A 15,377-nucleotide genomic window follows, 5' to 3' on the forward strand; every position below is an offset into this window, starting at 1 on the left:
CAGACCAGGAGATGAGGACGATGGCTACCAATCGTAATGCACCGTCTGCTGCCAAAAGGCAATGAGCTGCTGCTGTGTGGCAATGCAGTACCACATCTGGCAGCACTCAGGAGACGTATGGTGATGGTGAGCTGAGTGGGCTCCATGCTTTCCGTGGTATGTCGTCTGCACAGATAACCCAGGAAAAAAGGTGAGAAACGATTTATTGCCGTTGCTTTCACGGGGACAGGGGGCTCACAACATTTACCCAGAACCACCAGTGACAATGTTTTTCCCCCATCAGGCATTGGGAGCTCAACCCAGAATTCCAATGGGCGGCGGAGACTGCGGGAACTGTGGGATAGCTACCACAGTGCAATGTTCAATGCTCCGGAAGTCAATGCTAGCCTCGGTACTATGGACGCACTCCGCCGAGTTAATGGTCTTAAGTGGGGACACACACAATCGACTGTGTAAAATCGATTTCTAAAAAATCGACTTCTATAAGTTCAACCTAATTTCATAGTCTGGACATACCCTGAGAACAACCTAGCTCCATCCTCCTTGGAACCCCCCTTCAGGTAGTTGAAGGTTGCTATCAAATCATCCCTCACTCTTCTCTTTGCAAAATAAAAAAGCCCAGTTTCCTCAGCCTCTCCTGGGATGAGCAGCCAAGGTCTGCTCTGTCAGACCCCTTACTGCTGCCTCCTTGGATTCCTTTCTACAAATAGCCTTTTTTCAGGCTTCCCCCACCCCCCAGCCCTTCCTGGACTTTTTGTAATGAGTGACACCTCCCAGGGCTTCTCTCCTCAGGAGCTTTGTCAGGTTCAGCCACAGGAGCTTGATCCAATCCTGTGTTTTCCAGGTTTTCCAGGTGTTTCCTTGCAGGTCTCAAACTCCAGTCCAAATGCCCCTTAGACTTTACCAGCACTATCTTTCTGTGCATCACTGCCTCCAACTCCCTCCTGCCTCTTGCCCCAGGCTTCCTCCTGGCTCAGGACCCTCCATTTCTGGCTCCTGATCTTCTCAACTGATCTCAGCCTTTAGCCCAAGAGAGGAAACTCCCAAATATCTTTCACCTTATTCTCCTCCCTGGCCTTCCTCCCATTACCCTGTGCTCTTTCCTTCATGAACATCTAGCTCCTCCCCAACTGGTCTTATCTCCATTAAGTCTGACACCCCGCTAGGTGCTAATTTGGCTCAGGCTCCTGTTAACCCATGGAGAGCAACACAAGTTTATATACCTCATCACAAATGCCTACAAAAACCTTGTCAACATTTAGGCTGCTGGTGTGCTGAGACCACAGCCTGTCATGATGTCCAAATATTAGTCATTATCTTCATCCTCATCATCATCTTCCTCAGCACCATCATCTTGGCATTGCCCAAGAGTACACCTGTACTCTCCCATCTATCTCTACTCATCTGTTCTCTCTTGTCTTATACTTAGATTGCAAGCTCTTTGAAGCTGGGGCCATCTGTTTGTTCTGTGTTTGTACAGCCCCTAGCACAAGGGGGTCCTGGTCTGTGACTGGAGCTCCTATACAAATTATAAATAAAACTAATTAGGACTCCAGTGGTTACTGTTAGATCTTCCCCATTTAAAAAGACTCAAATGCAAGTAAAACATAGCATACAGAAAAACCCAGTAAAAACCAATGCAATATGTTAATAACATGCAGAAATGGTTGGACATCTCTGATCCTCAGTGGCTTTTCATCACACAACCACTTCTTGTTCTCAAGACAGTTCCTTCTGCAGTGACCTGTTCAGGTGCAGAGATGGAGCTGGCACCTGGCTGTGTGTCATTAGGTTACTTCTGCCAGTACAAGAGCATGGACAGTGACATCATGGGTGCCCTCAAGGAAATGAGCTACTTCCCTGCTTCATTTTTATTAGCTGTCTCCGTTCCTGCTGTAGGGTGCTTATGATGCATGATCCTATGTAGCTGGTTTAGCAGTAATCTGGCCCACATTCCTGGTATACAATCTCTTCGGTTCTAGTTTCCTGGCATCTAGCCCTTTGGTAGCTATCACAGGTAGCTGTCTCCAGCTCAAGAAGCTTGTTAGAGGTTAACACCAAAGCTTTTGTTCTTGGCCCAGATCCACGAAGGTATCTAGCTCCTACCTTCTGTTGATTTCAATGGAAGCTAATAGCCTAAAGACCTTCATGGATCTGGGCCCATTAGTGTCTGAAATGCTGAGCATAACAAAGCATTGTGAAGGGGGGGCTGGGTTATTCTAACATGCTAACTAAGGATCCCTTTCTCTGCCAGGGTTTGTTCATATTAAGTTCTAGGCAACACATGTTGACAATCCGTTCGATTGGGCATAACAAGATCTTGATGTGGTGGACTTGAATGGATATATAGAAAAGAAATGCTGAAATAAGACACTTATGAATAATGAGCCATTGAAATTATGTTCGGCTTCCCACGCTGATTACAAATTTCATGCTTGTATACAGAGCAGGGGGGAAGGGTAAGAGAGTATGATCAGGAGCGGCGCATGGGTTTTTGGCGTCCTAGGCGGGGGTCCTTCCGTGCTCCCAGCAATTCTGCGGCGGGGGGGGGGGGTCTGCACTCCCGGTCTTCGGGGCACTTTGGTGGCGGGTCCCGGAGCGAGTGAAGGACCCGCCTCAGAATTCCCGCCGTGCCCAGAGCGTGGCAGGACCCCCCCCGCCACCGAATTGCCGCCAAGAGCAGCAAAATGCCACCTCCAAATCCTGCGCCCTAGGCTACCACCTAGGTCACCTAAATGGAAGCGCCCAGCCCGGATGTGATGTGTGATGCAGAGTTAATGCTGTGTCAGATAAGAAATCTGGGTCAGTTTTATAAGAGGTTTATAGCCACTGCATGACAGGGTTAGTACCCACTGACTCAATGGCTACTTTACAGAACAAAAGCAAATTTATTGTATAGACCTGCTATTTTAATCCTTTTATCATTGATTAGTCTTTTATTTAGTAACAAAGGGTTTAGTTATCAGAGCAGTAGAAGAAGGAATAAGCAACCTTTTGGGTCTTCCTAACACAAAGTGCTCCACTTGAAGGAACAATCAGTTTCACACATACAGTATGGGAAGATTGTCTAGGAAGGTACAGCAGAAAGGGATCTGAGGGTTATAGTGACCACAAGCTAAATATGAGTCAACAGTGTGTGCTGTTGCAAAAAAAGCAAACATGATTTGGGATGCATTAACAGTTATGTTGTGAGTAAGACATGAAACTCAATCTTCCGCTCTTACTCTGTGCTGGTTAGGCCTCAACTGGATATTTTGTCTAGTTCTGGGCACTGCATTTCAAGAAAGACGTGAGAAAAGGAGGGCCCAGGAAGAGCAACAAGAATGATTAAAGGTCTAGAGAACATGACTATGAAGGAAGGCTGAAAGAATTGGGTTTGTTTTGGAAAAGAGAAGACTTAGAGGAGACATGATAGCTGTTTTTAGGTATATAAAAGGTATATCATAAAGGACGGTGGGCAGAAAACTTGTTCATCTATAGGTCTTGCTTAACACTGGCGCTTTTACAAGTGCTGCACAATTTCTTTCTCAGGGGTATGAAAACACCCCCTGAGCGCTGCAAGTTACAGCACTGTAAGTGCCAGTGTAAACAGTGCCGCAGCGCGAGGGAGCACGGCTCCCAGCGCTGCAGCTTCCCATAAGGAGGTGGAGTACGTGCCATGCTGGAGAGCTCTCTCCCAGTGCTGGCGCTGCAGACCACACTCACACTTCAAGCGAGTGTGCCAAGCCCTTTAGCCTCTAATGATAGAACAAGAAGCAATGGGCTTAAACTGCAGCAAGGGAGATTTAGGTTGGATATTAGGAAAAAGTTCCTAACTGTCAGGGTAGTTAAACACTGGAATAAATTGCCTCGGGAGGTTGTGGAATCTCCATCTCTGGAGATATTTAAGAGTAAGTTAGATAAATGTGTATCAGGGATGGTCTAGACAGTATTTGGTCCTGCCATGAGGGCAGGGAACTGGACTCAGTGACCTCTTGAGGTCCCTTCCAGTCCTAGAATCTATGAACCTCCAACTCTCAGTCACTCTAGTTTCATTCACCAACTCTATCAGGAGGATGATCTGGTATCTGATCCCCACCATCTTGGGTGTGCACCCTGGAGAACAGTTCTGTAGGCCACAATAGAGGGAAGCAAACCATCCTGGTTTGATTACTTGTCTATGAAGGATGTGGTGAGTTTAGGAGATACCAGGAATTTCCCAAGTACTTGACAGACTTGGAACCAGTCTGGCTAGTAGCATCAATCCTGGACTCCCTGGTCCAGTTTCTCTGTTCTCAAGAGCCACCCAGTCTCTGGGATATGCAGTGACATCAAAATCTCAGATATCAACCTCCCCAAGGCTAGTTAGGTGAGAGAGTGCGTCTTTCCCATTGCCCTCAGTAGCCCTTTCTCCTGAGCTAGGTCAGGCAGGTGCTTTTGGGCCAATGCAGCTCTGCCTTTTTGTTGAAGAAACTTTCATTTCCGGAAAGCTTCTCTCCAGCATCTGTTGCAATGCTCACTGAACTCAGACTGATTGGGTCACAAGTGTTTGAAGGAATCATCAAGAAACCTGGGCTTTGACTGACATTTCTAATCATGCCATTATGCCCAGCTGGAAGATGTCCAGGATCATGCTCTAATGTCCAACTTAGGGTTCCATTGTCACACGAACAACCCTGAACAGGATGCGCCTCCTCAGGCTTCAGCCTATGGTACGAGCCACCAGGAACTCACATCAGCCTACCGGTGGAGTTTCCAGCATGCTCTCCAGGCCTCTGTCAGTGTTCATCTCAACCGTCCAAGATGGCACCTCTCACTTATGGGGGATGCTGTCATATTCTTCTCAGTGATCTCACACACGTCTGCTTCACCTCAATACTCATTAGGGAAAACTGCATGTCCTCGCAGAGACTTTGCTTGATGGTCTGCCTCATACCACTGGAGGAAAAGCGTCCCGATTAGGGTTTCCTGGGATCCCCATTGGCAACATGCAATCTCATTCTATGGGTAGAGTCTAAGCCTGGGTCCCAGCTATGGCCTTTCCCTTCAACTCCATTCCTCTTTATTCCCCAGTCAGGATCCAACCAAGGTCTTCCTCATTTCCACCCAATGAGCAGCCCTGTAGCACCTCACTCACTGCAGCTCCTGTACTCCTGATGGCTGCATTTGACAGGCAGGGGTTCTCCTCCTCCCACCTATAGAAATGCAGTTGATTCCTTCTTTTACCAGCTTTGTCCAGCCCTCCCCCCAGGGCCATCCTTAGGCATACACAGCTGCGTAGGGCACCATGAAATCTGGGGCACCAAATTGCCCCAAATTTCATGGTGCCCTAGGTAACTGCATGCTGCATATGTGGCAGCACCAGTCTCAGCAACCAGCTCTAACTCTCAGCCAGCCCCCCCTGCAAGGGTCAGGCAGGGCCGTCCCTGGGGTGGTGGGGGGGCTGGAAAACTCCCTCCACCCTGACTCTTACCCTTCCCCCCTGCTCTGCCCCCATCCCATCCTCATTCCAACTCTTCCCCCAATGATATGAGGCTGACCTTCAAACAAAGCCTGTGCGAGGACTCACTGGCAGCGGCGGGAAGTGGAGCAACCCGGCCCCAACCCGCTCTATTCCACCAGCTTCCAGACGTGGCACTCCAATTCCAGCCACCAGTGAGTGCGGGGAAAAGATCGCTTCCTGCACTCACCAGTGGCAGGAAGCAGAGAGACGCAGCCCCAGCCCACTCCGCTTCCCTTGCCCCAGCCCCAGGCATGTCATTTAGGTTGGGGAAAGGACCGCGCCTGGCTCTCGCTGCGGGAAGCAGAGCACCGCAGCTGGGAGCTGACAGAGTAGAGCGGGCTGGAGCCGGGGTGCTCTGCTTCCCACCACTGCCAGTGCGTGGGGGGAGGAGATCCGTTCCCCCAAGCCCCTTCCCCCGAGCAACACGGATGGGACTGGGGCAAGGGAAGCAAAGCAGGCTGTTCCCAGCCCCCCCGTGCCACTTTCGGCCTGTGTGGCCCCCAAAAGTGGCCCCCCGAGAGCTCCTACCTCACAGACTCTGGGCGGAGGGAGGCCTGGGGCCCCTCACAGCTCCCACCGTCGGGGGCTCCGTAGGGGACCCAAATGGCTAGGGATGGCACTACCTCCTCCATTGGTGTGGTGGTGTCATTCAGATATTCATGGATGGAACCCTTCTGCCAGGTGGAGCCAGCAGCAACTAGGGCAAGGTTCAATGCCTAGGGGTTCGTTTTCAACAATACAACACAGAACCAGCTCAAGCCCCCACCCAATAACCTGGGAAAATTACACACCACTCCTGGGTGCCTCAGAGAGGCAATACTTCCCCACTCGCAAGCACAAAGTCTGAGTATAGAAAATAAACTTTTAATGAGAGGAAGGAAGTCACCCAACATTAATTAGGGGAAATGCCACAAGCAGGATTCATAAACATAAAACTGTGAGAAGGATGCCCACCCCAGAGTACATAGAGCAGAGTCTTCTGCCTCGTGTTCTTCAGTTCTACAGCCAAAAGCTCCTTTACTATGCCCACCTCTGCTCCCTCACCATGCCCCACTCACAGTGGTTGTCCTTGGTCAGTGAGGAGCCAGGTTCAGGGATGCATCTGTGTGAGTTCACTTCCCACCCAGGGAAGAAAGCGCTTTGCTTGCTCCACCATCTGAGCGCTTGCTCTGGCCGGCTGCCTCCCCAGTCACTGTTCCTCACCACCCACCCATCAGTTACATTCTGCTGTGAACTCTGTAGGTTAGTCTTTTAGTGATTTTAGCTCTCAGCAGGCTGGGCAGAAACACTGCCTCACCACAAGTGATTTCAGCTCTTATTGAGTGCTTGAAATAACAAAAGGCTCCTAATGAGGCCTATTTAGCTTTTTCTTTGAATGGGGGGAGGAACAGGTTAAACCAGACCAGGGACCCTTGATGAGAATAGACACCTCCAGGCTAGGACACCTGTCCCCACCCACTCCTCTTACTTTCACAGGGGTCTGGCGTTCTAGCCTCTGCCTTAATGAGGTGCTTTCAGTTGAAGGTGATCCCCTCATTTGGGACAGGTTAAGCACAGTTCTGCTCCCCTTTATTAATACAATACAGATAACAGCATAAATAGCAACATTTTGCTCCCCTGCATTCAGTACTCAAGTGATTTGTAACCCAACACCAGCCAAAGTTGATCACTTTGAGCAACACACCGCTCTATCTGATGGATATCTTGGCAGAATAGGTGGGTTCATGTAAATACAGTTTGCTCCTGAAGTCTCTCCCCCTCCCTGACTAGCTGTCAGGCAAGAGTTCATTCAGGCCTGGTCCACACTACGCCGTTAAATCGATTTTAACAGCGTTAAATCGATTTAACGCTGCACCCGTCCACACTACAGTGCTCTTTAAATTGATTTAAAGGGCTCTTTAAATCGATTTCTGTACTCCTCCCTAACGAGAGGAGTAACCCTAGAATCGATATTATTAAATCGGAATAGTGTTAGTGTGGACAGAATTCGATGTTATTGGCCTCCGGGAGGTATCCCACAGTGCACCACTGACCGCTCTGGACAGCAATCAGAACTCAGAGGCACTGGCCAGGTAAACAGGAAAAGCCCCCACCCCGGCGAACTTCTTGAATTTCCAATTTCTTTGTTTGGCCAGCTGGAGCTCTGATCAGCACAGGTGACCACGCAGAGTCATCAGGCACAGGAATAATGCAGATCTCTCGAGAATCAAAAAACAGCCAGAGCGTGGACCGCAGCAAGTACTAGGATCTGATCGCTGGTATGGGGAGAGATTCAGTTGCTAACAGAACTCCGTTCGAAACGACAAACATTAAAAATATTTGAAAAAATTCAAAGCTATGATGGGAAAACCACAGCAGAGGCTCCAGTGCAATGACAGGTGAATAGTTAAGCGAGCTCAGGACAAGCCACTACCATAAATAACCAAGGCGCAAATGGAAAGAGTCGAGGGTCCTGAGGCAAAACTTGCCGCTTCTAACGCTGAGCTGCATGGCAAATTTTAGGGGGCTTGCGCACCACTATCCCCCCCTTGTCCGTGGATTCGAGGTGGGCGTTCAATCTCAACCATGGCGAGGGATCAGCGGAGGGGGAAGATGAGGAGGATGGAGGAGAAGTAATCGAGGACGATTCTTGCAGCGGACACAGCACTCCATTAGTTCAAACGCCAGGGCTTTTCGTGACCCAGACGGATACCCCCGCCAAGCCTCATCAACCTATAAGTACTCCCCTAGCTAGTGAAGCCATGGAAGCGACTCTGGGTGGTGTATTTGTAAATATCAACATGTTTAAAGCAAGCGTTTTTTGATGATGATTTGCATCGCTCGATATCTCTCTTTTTGAAAAGTTTTGTTAACATGTCTGGGGATGGAGCGAAAATCCTCCAAGAAATCTCCATGAATCACTCCTGGAGGTACTCAAAAGCCTTTGCAGAAGGTTTCTGGGCAAGGCAGCCTTATTCCGTCCACCATGATAGGACACTTTACCACCTTGCCATGCATGTAGCAAATAATTGGGTATCATTGCATGACAAAGCACAGCTGCAAACAGGGAAGCCATGGAGAGGGACCTCTGGGGGTGTACCTTTGTTAAATATAAACATGGTTTAAAAGATCGTTTTTATGATTGATTTGCCATCAGGGTGGAATGCTTCGGCAGCCAGTGTGGTTGAAATAACGGGACAGAGGTGGCATTTTCCTCTGGGTGGTGCTTAAATCAACTCTTCCTTGCACGTAGACCAAAGTGGGGGGAGAGGAAGGAGATAGCGCTGAGCTTTGGCTAGCAGGTCTTCCCAGCTACTAGTCCGCAGTGGGGAGGGGGGGAAGAGAGGGTGATTAGCAGTGATCTTCCATGATAGGACTGCAGTGGGGGAGGATTGAAGCTCTTTGGATAGAAGAGGGGGGTTGGTGTTGTGGCTGCCTGTTAACTGGAAGGCATCCTAGGCACTTGTATAATGAGGCTGGAGGAAGTTCTAAACCTAAACCTTACCATGACCGCATGGAGTGAATTATGATGCCCGGACCTGCGTATGTGAGATCTGTAACACCGCCACAGGCACTTCAATATTAGCGATGCAAATGTGACCTTTTAGGTAGTGAATCACATGTGCTATGTAAGGTGGATAGTGTTCTTCACTGTTGAAAGAGTATATCATTGTTCTGTAAAATGTATCTTTTTACAATTCTCTCCTGTTTTCCCTCCCCATGCAGCTGCACATTTTCCAGCCTCCTACTCCATCCCGAAGGCTAGCTCAGATAAGGCGGAGGAAAGAGAGGAGCGAGATGAAATGTTCTCTGAAATCATGGAAGTAACCCGCAATGAAAGAGCTCATCAAAATGAGTGGGAAGGACATGCTAGCAAAGTACAGGAAAGATGGCAGTGAACGTGAGGGACAGAGGGACGCTCGAGATGAGAAGTGGCGCCAGGAAATCAGAGGTGTAGGCGGAAGATCAGCGGTGGTGGGATTGCAACGCTGGAGCTGCTGTGTTGATCAAACTGAATCCTCCCAACGTCTGGTGAATCTTCAGGAAAGCAGCGGGGTTACAGAGTGCCACTGCAGCCCATGTTTAACCACCCTCAGTACTCACAATGTTCCATATCTTCCTCACCCAGACGTGTTAGAACGCGTGGGGGAAGGCTTTCTGCACCCGCCCACTCCACCCCCGTGGACAGTCCAACCAAAAGGCTGTCATTACATTGAAATTGCTTAATAGCCTTTTCCTTCCCTCTATCCTCCTCCAAACCCACCCGGTATACCTTGAAATTCTCTGCCTCTTTTTATAATTACTGTTTTAACAAAGAATACATGCAAAGGGGAAGGGTGGGTTGTACAGGGAATGTCTTTTAATAAAGAATACATGATTTTAAATGACAGTGATTTATTTCCTTAAGCAAGCTGTAATCAAAGGGGAGGGTGGGTTGCTCACAGGGAAGGAGTCAATGAAGGGGTGGGTGTTCTTGAAGGGAAGCAAACACAGCAGTCACACCGACCTGGCCTCGATGAAACTCGTTTTCAAGGCTTCTCTGATGTCGTACCGCTTCCTGGTGTGCTCTTCTTAATCGCCCTGGTGTCTGGCTGCTCGTAGTCAGCGGCAGGTGATTTGCCTCAGCCTCCACCCCCGCCAGAAAGGTCTCCCCTACTCTCACAGAGATTGTGGAGCACACAGCAAGCAGCAATAACAAACGGACATTGGTTTGGTGAGGTCTGAGCGAGTAAGTAATGTGCGCCAGCGAGCTTTTAACGGCCAATGCACATTCTACACCTATCCTGCACTTGCTCAGCCTGTAGTTGAACAGCTCCTGACCACTGTCCAGGTTGCCTGTGTATGCTTCATGAGCCATGGCATCAAGGGTAGGCTGGGTCACCAGGATAACGACAGGCATTCAACATCCCAACTGTTATTTTTTGGCCTGGGAAGTAATTCCCTGCTTGCAGCCGTTTAAACAGAGCAGTGGCTTCTGAAGACATGAGCGTCATGAACCCTTCCTGGCCATCCCACGTGGATGTTTGGTGAAATGTCCCTTGTGATCCACCAGTGCTTGCAGCACCATTGAAAAGTACTCCTTCCGGTTTACGTACTGAGTGCCTGTGCTCGGGGCCAAGATAGGGATATGGGTTTCCAATCTTGGCCCCCACAGTTAGGGAATCCCATTGCAGCAAAGCCATCCCTATGACCTGCACGTTTCCCAGAGTCACAACCTTTCGTAGCAGCGCTTAATGATTGCTTTGGCTACTTGCATCACAGCAGCCCCACAGTAGATTTGCCACTCCAAATTGATTCCGACTGATCGGTAGCTGTCTGGAGTTGCAAGTTTCCAGAGGGCTATTGCCACTCGCTTCTCCACTGTTGAGGGCTGTCTCATCTTGGTATTATGGCATTTCAGCAGGGGGGAAAGCAAGTCACAAAGTTCAAAGAAAGTGTTCTTACGCATGCGAAAGTTCGCAGCCACTGCAAATCATCCCACACCTGCAAACTATGCTGTCCACCAGTCTGGTGCTTGTTTTCTGCGGCCCTAAAATCGGTGTTCAATGGGGTAGAACCTTCGCCCATTACAGCAGTAGTCCAAAACGCAGGGGCCTGCGGTTAGGGAGAATTCAGTGTCCACGTCCTCATCACTCTCGTCGCCGTGCTGCCGTAGCTGCCTCCTCCTCGCCTGCCTTGCAGTTCATGGTTCAACATGACGACAAGAGATGCACGAGGTGTTTACAATGTCCACGATGCGTTACTGATCTCAGCAGGATCCATGCTTGCTGTTCTATGGCGTTTGCTCAGTTCACCCAGGAAAAAAGGCGCGAAATGGTTGTCTGCTGCTTTCACAAAGGGAGGGGTGAGGCTGTACCCAGAACCACCCGCGACAAAGATTTTTGCCCCATCAGGCACTGGGCTCTCAACCCGGAATTCCAAGGGGCGGAGGAGACTGAGGGAACTATGGGATAGCTACGGAATAGCTACCCACAGTGCACCGCTCCAGAAATGGACGCTAGCCTCGGACCATGGACGCACACTGTCGAATTAATGTGCCTAGTGTGGACGTGCACAATCGACATTATAATATTTGTTTAATAAAACCGGTTTTAGCTAATTCGAAATTATCCCGTAGTGTAGACGTAGCCTGACACTGCTTACATCGATTCCAAGGCTGGAAAACTGTGATAATCCAATCTGACCTCCAGTGTAACACAAGCCAGGGAACTTCCCCAAAATAATTCCTACAGCAGAGCTTCCAGAAAAATATACAATCTGGATTTTAAAATTATCAGTGATGGAGAATCCATGCTGACCCCTAGTAAATTGTTCCAGTGGTTAATTACGCAGTTAAAAAAGTCTTATTTCCTGGCTAAATTTGTCTAGCTTCAACTTCCAGTCATTGGATCATGTTAGACCTTTCTCTGTTAGATGTAATAGCCCATTATTAAATATTTGTTCCCCACATAGATACTTATAAACAGTGATCAAGTCATCCCTTAACCTTCCCTGTGTTAATTTTTTTAATCATACTCCTGGCTCTTCTCTGAACATACTTCAATTTATTAGCATCCTTCTCGAATTGTGGACACCAGAACTGCGCACAGCATACCAGAAGCAGTCACAACAGTGCCAAATACAGAGGTAAAATAACTTCTTTACTCCTACTCGAGAGTCTCCTGTTTATGTATCCAAGGATTGTCTTGGCCCTTTTGGCTACTGTGTTGTTAGCCATCATCCCCAAGTATTTTTCAGAATCACTGCTTCCTAGACAGGGGCATCAAGCTGCATGAACCCGTGGTGCCTGTGCTCCACCAATATATGAGAGCCTGTGCTCCACCAATATGAGAGCATGGGGGCCTGGCTCCACCAACGTTCGGAGGTGAGTCTCTTCCTTGGCCCCACCTGCCGCCCCCCACATGCCTCTCCAGAGCGTTCCCCTGGCCCTGCTTGCTGCACTCAGGCGATTTAAAAGGGCCCGGGGCCCCCACCACCACTACAATGGGGCTAAGGCAGCTTCCTGCCCGCCCGCCCACTCTACTTCTGGAAGCAGCCGGCATGTCTCTGCATGCTGCCCCCACCCTGAAATGCAGCCAATGGGAGCTGCAGGGTGCCTGCGGGCAGCGGTGTGTGTGGAGATCCCACCAGCCCCCTGCCTAGTAACTGCTGCCAGAGGGGTGTGTGGGTCGCTTCCAGGAGCTGTCTGAGATAAGCGTTGCACCCCTCACCCCCTCCTGCACCCCAACTGCCTGCCCCAGCCCAGAGCCTGCCCCCTGTGACCCCTCCCACACCCCAATCCCCTGACCCAGCCCAGAGCCTGCACCCCACACCCAACTTCCTCCTAGAGCCTGACCACTCCCTCCCACTCAAACTCCCTCCCAGAACCCACCCCCTAAACCCCCTCCTGCACCCCAGCCCCCTGCCCCAGCCCAGAGCCCACACCCAAACTCCCTCCCAGAGCCCGACCCCTCCCCTCTCCCACACCCAAACTCCCTCCCAGAGTCTTAGGTGGGGGTAGGGGGATGACTTGGACCTGTTCTGGGCACCACCAAAAAATTATACAAACTTGCCACCCCTGTTCCTAGGGTAGAGTCCCCCACCCTGTAGGTATGGCCTATATTCCTTATTCTTAAGTTTACACATTTAGATTTAGCTATTTTAAAATACAAACTGTTGCTTGCACTCAGTTTACCAAGCAATCCAGACTGCTCTATATCAATGACTCATCCTCTTAATTACTTATCACTCCCCCAATTTTGGTGTCACCTGAAAACTTTATCAGTGATGATTTTATGTTCTCTTCCATGTCATTGATAAAAATGTTAAATAGCATAGGGCCAAGAACCAGTCCCTGTGGAACCCAATGGGAAACACACCTGCTAGGTGACAATTCCCAGTTCACAATTACATTCTGAGAGCTATCAGTTAACCAGTTTTTAATCCATTTAATGTGTGCCAACACAATTGTCAGAATTTTTTGTTCAATTATTGTTCACATTTTTCTGATTAAATTCTTCCAGCTGATTTGGCTCATTGTTTTCAGCTTTGAGAAATCAGCCCCATTAAAACACCTAGTGTCTGTATATTACTGGTCTGGACTTTATGCTGCTTGCATATTATAAATGTGATCAAGTTATGACCACTTGTATCGAAGGGTATGTCTACACTACAAAATTAGGTCAATTTAATAGAAGTCAATTTTTTAGAAATCAGTTTGATACAGTCGATTGTGTGTGTCCCCACTAAGCACATTAAGTCGGCAGTGTGCGTCCACTGTACCAAGGCTCGCGACAACTTTTGGAGCGTTGCACCATGGTAGCTATCCCACAGTTCCCGCAGTCTCTGCTACCCATTGGAATTCTAGGTTGAGCTTCCAATGCCTGATGGGCCAAAAACATTGTCGTGGGTGGTTCTTGGTACATGTTGTCAGGCCTCCTTCTCTCCCTCCATTAAAGCAATGGCAAAAAATCTTTTCTCGCCTTTTTTCCTGGATTACCCATGCATTCAACATACCACAGCAAGCATGGAGCCCGCTCAGCTCACTGTCATCATATGTCTCCTGGGTGCTGCTAGCAGACGCGGTACTGCAATACTACAGAGCAGCATCCCCTTGCCTTGCCTTGCGGACAGTACAATCTGACTGCTAGCCGTCGTCGTCATCCCATGGGTGCTCCTTGCCAGCCTCAATTAGGTTGGTCAGGGGCACCTGGGCAGACACGAGTGCTCCTGGCCAGCCTCAGTGAGGTTGGTTGGGGGCACCTGGACAAAAATGGGAATGACTCCAGCTCATTCTCTTCTTTAAGTTTCATCTAATGGAGATTCAGTCCTGCCTGGAATATCATGCCAGCTGGAGGCTTCTGCCCAAGGCTGCTCTCCCAATCAGCAACACTGCGCGGTCGCACCTACCCCAGCCTACCCCTTGCTTCCATGGCTCATGAAGCCTGGATAGTAGTAAGAAGCAGTTCAACTATAGGCTGAGCAAGTGACTAATGGTGGTAGAATGTGCCTTTGGATGTTTAAAAGCTTGCTGGTGCAGTTTACTGACTCGGTTAGACCTCAGCAAAACCCAATATTCCCATCGTTATTACTGCTTGCTCTGTGCTCCACAATATCTATGAAAGTAAGGGGGAGATGTTTATGGTGGAGTGGACGGTTGAGGCAAATCACCTGGCCACTGATTACGCACAGCCAGACACCAGGGTGGTTAGAAGAGCACAGCAGAGCACGCTGTGCATCAGAGAAGCTTTGACAGCCAGTTTCATGACTGACCAGGCTATGGTGTGAAAGTTCTGTTTGTTTCTCTTTGATGAAAACTGCCCCCTTGGTTCACTCTACTTCTCTGTAAGCCAACTGCCCTCCCCTCTCCCCTTTGATCTCCACTTGCAGAGGCAATAAAGTCATTGTTTCAAATTCATCCATTCTTTATTTATTAGTCACACAAATCAGGGGATAACTGCCAAGGTAGCCCGGGAGAGGTGGAGGAGGAGGGAAGCACAGGGGTGGGGTAGTTGTAGGGCAGTGGTTCCCAAACTTTAACAACCTATGAACCCCTTTCACTAAAATGTCATCTCGCAAACCCCCCTCCTAAAAATGAATATTTACAGGGATTTTCTCCTTTACCTGAGTATAAATTATAAAAGCAGTGATCTTGGAAATATGAAAATTTGTTTTTGACATGCTTATTATACACTTTATTATTAATCATTACAGTATTTTTATTACATTATGAAAACAGCAACACTCTTCCAAGATCTCACTTTCGTAGCTTGTATCACTTTGAATAAACTTGTTAGAAGACAAGGCTCTTATGTTTCATCAAGGAGTATCAGATGTAAAACAGCACGAAGGTATTTAGGAAGCCAACTCAAAGAGTTCCTCCTACACAAGCATTCAAGTCTTGAGCAGTCCAGGCAAAGAAGGCAAGTTACAACAA

This window comes from Chelonoidis abingdonii, chromosome 8, assembly GCF_003597395.2.
Source record: "Chelonoidis abingdonii isolate Lonesome George chromosome 8, CheloAbing_2.0, whole genome shotgun sequence".
In the NCBI taxonomy this organism is placed as follows: domain Eukaryota; kingdom Metazoa; phylum Chordata; order Testudines; family Testudinidae; genus Chelonoidis; species Chelonoidis abingdonii.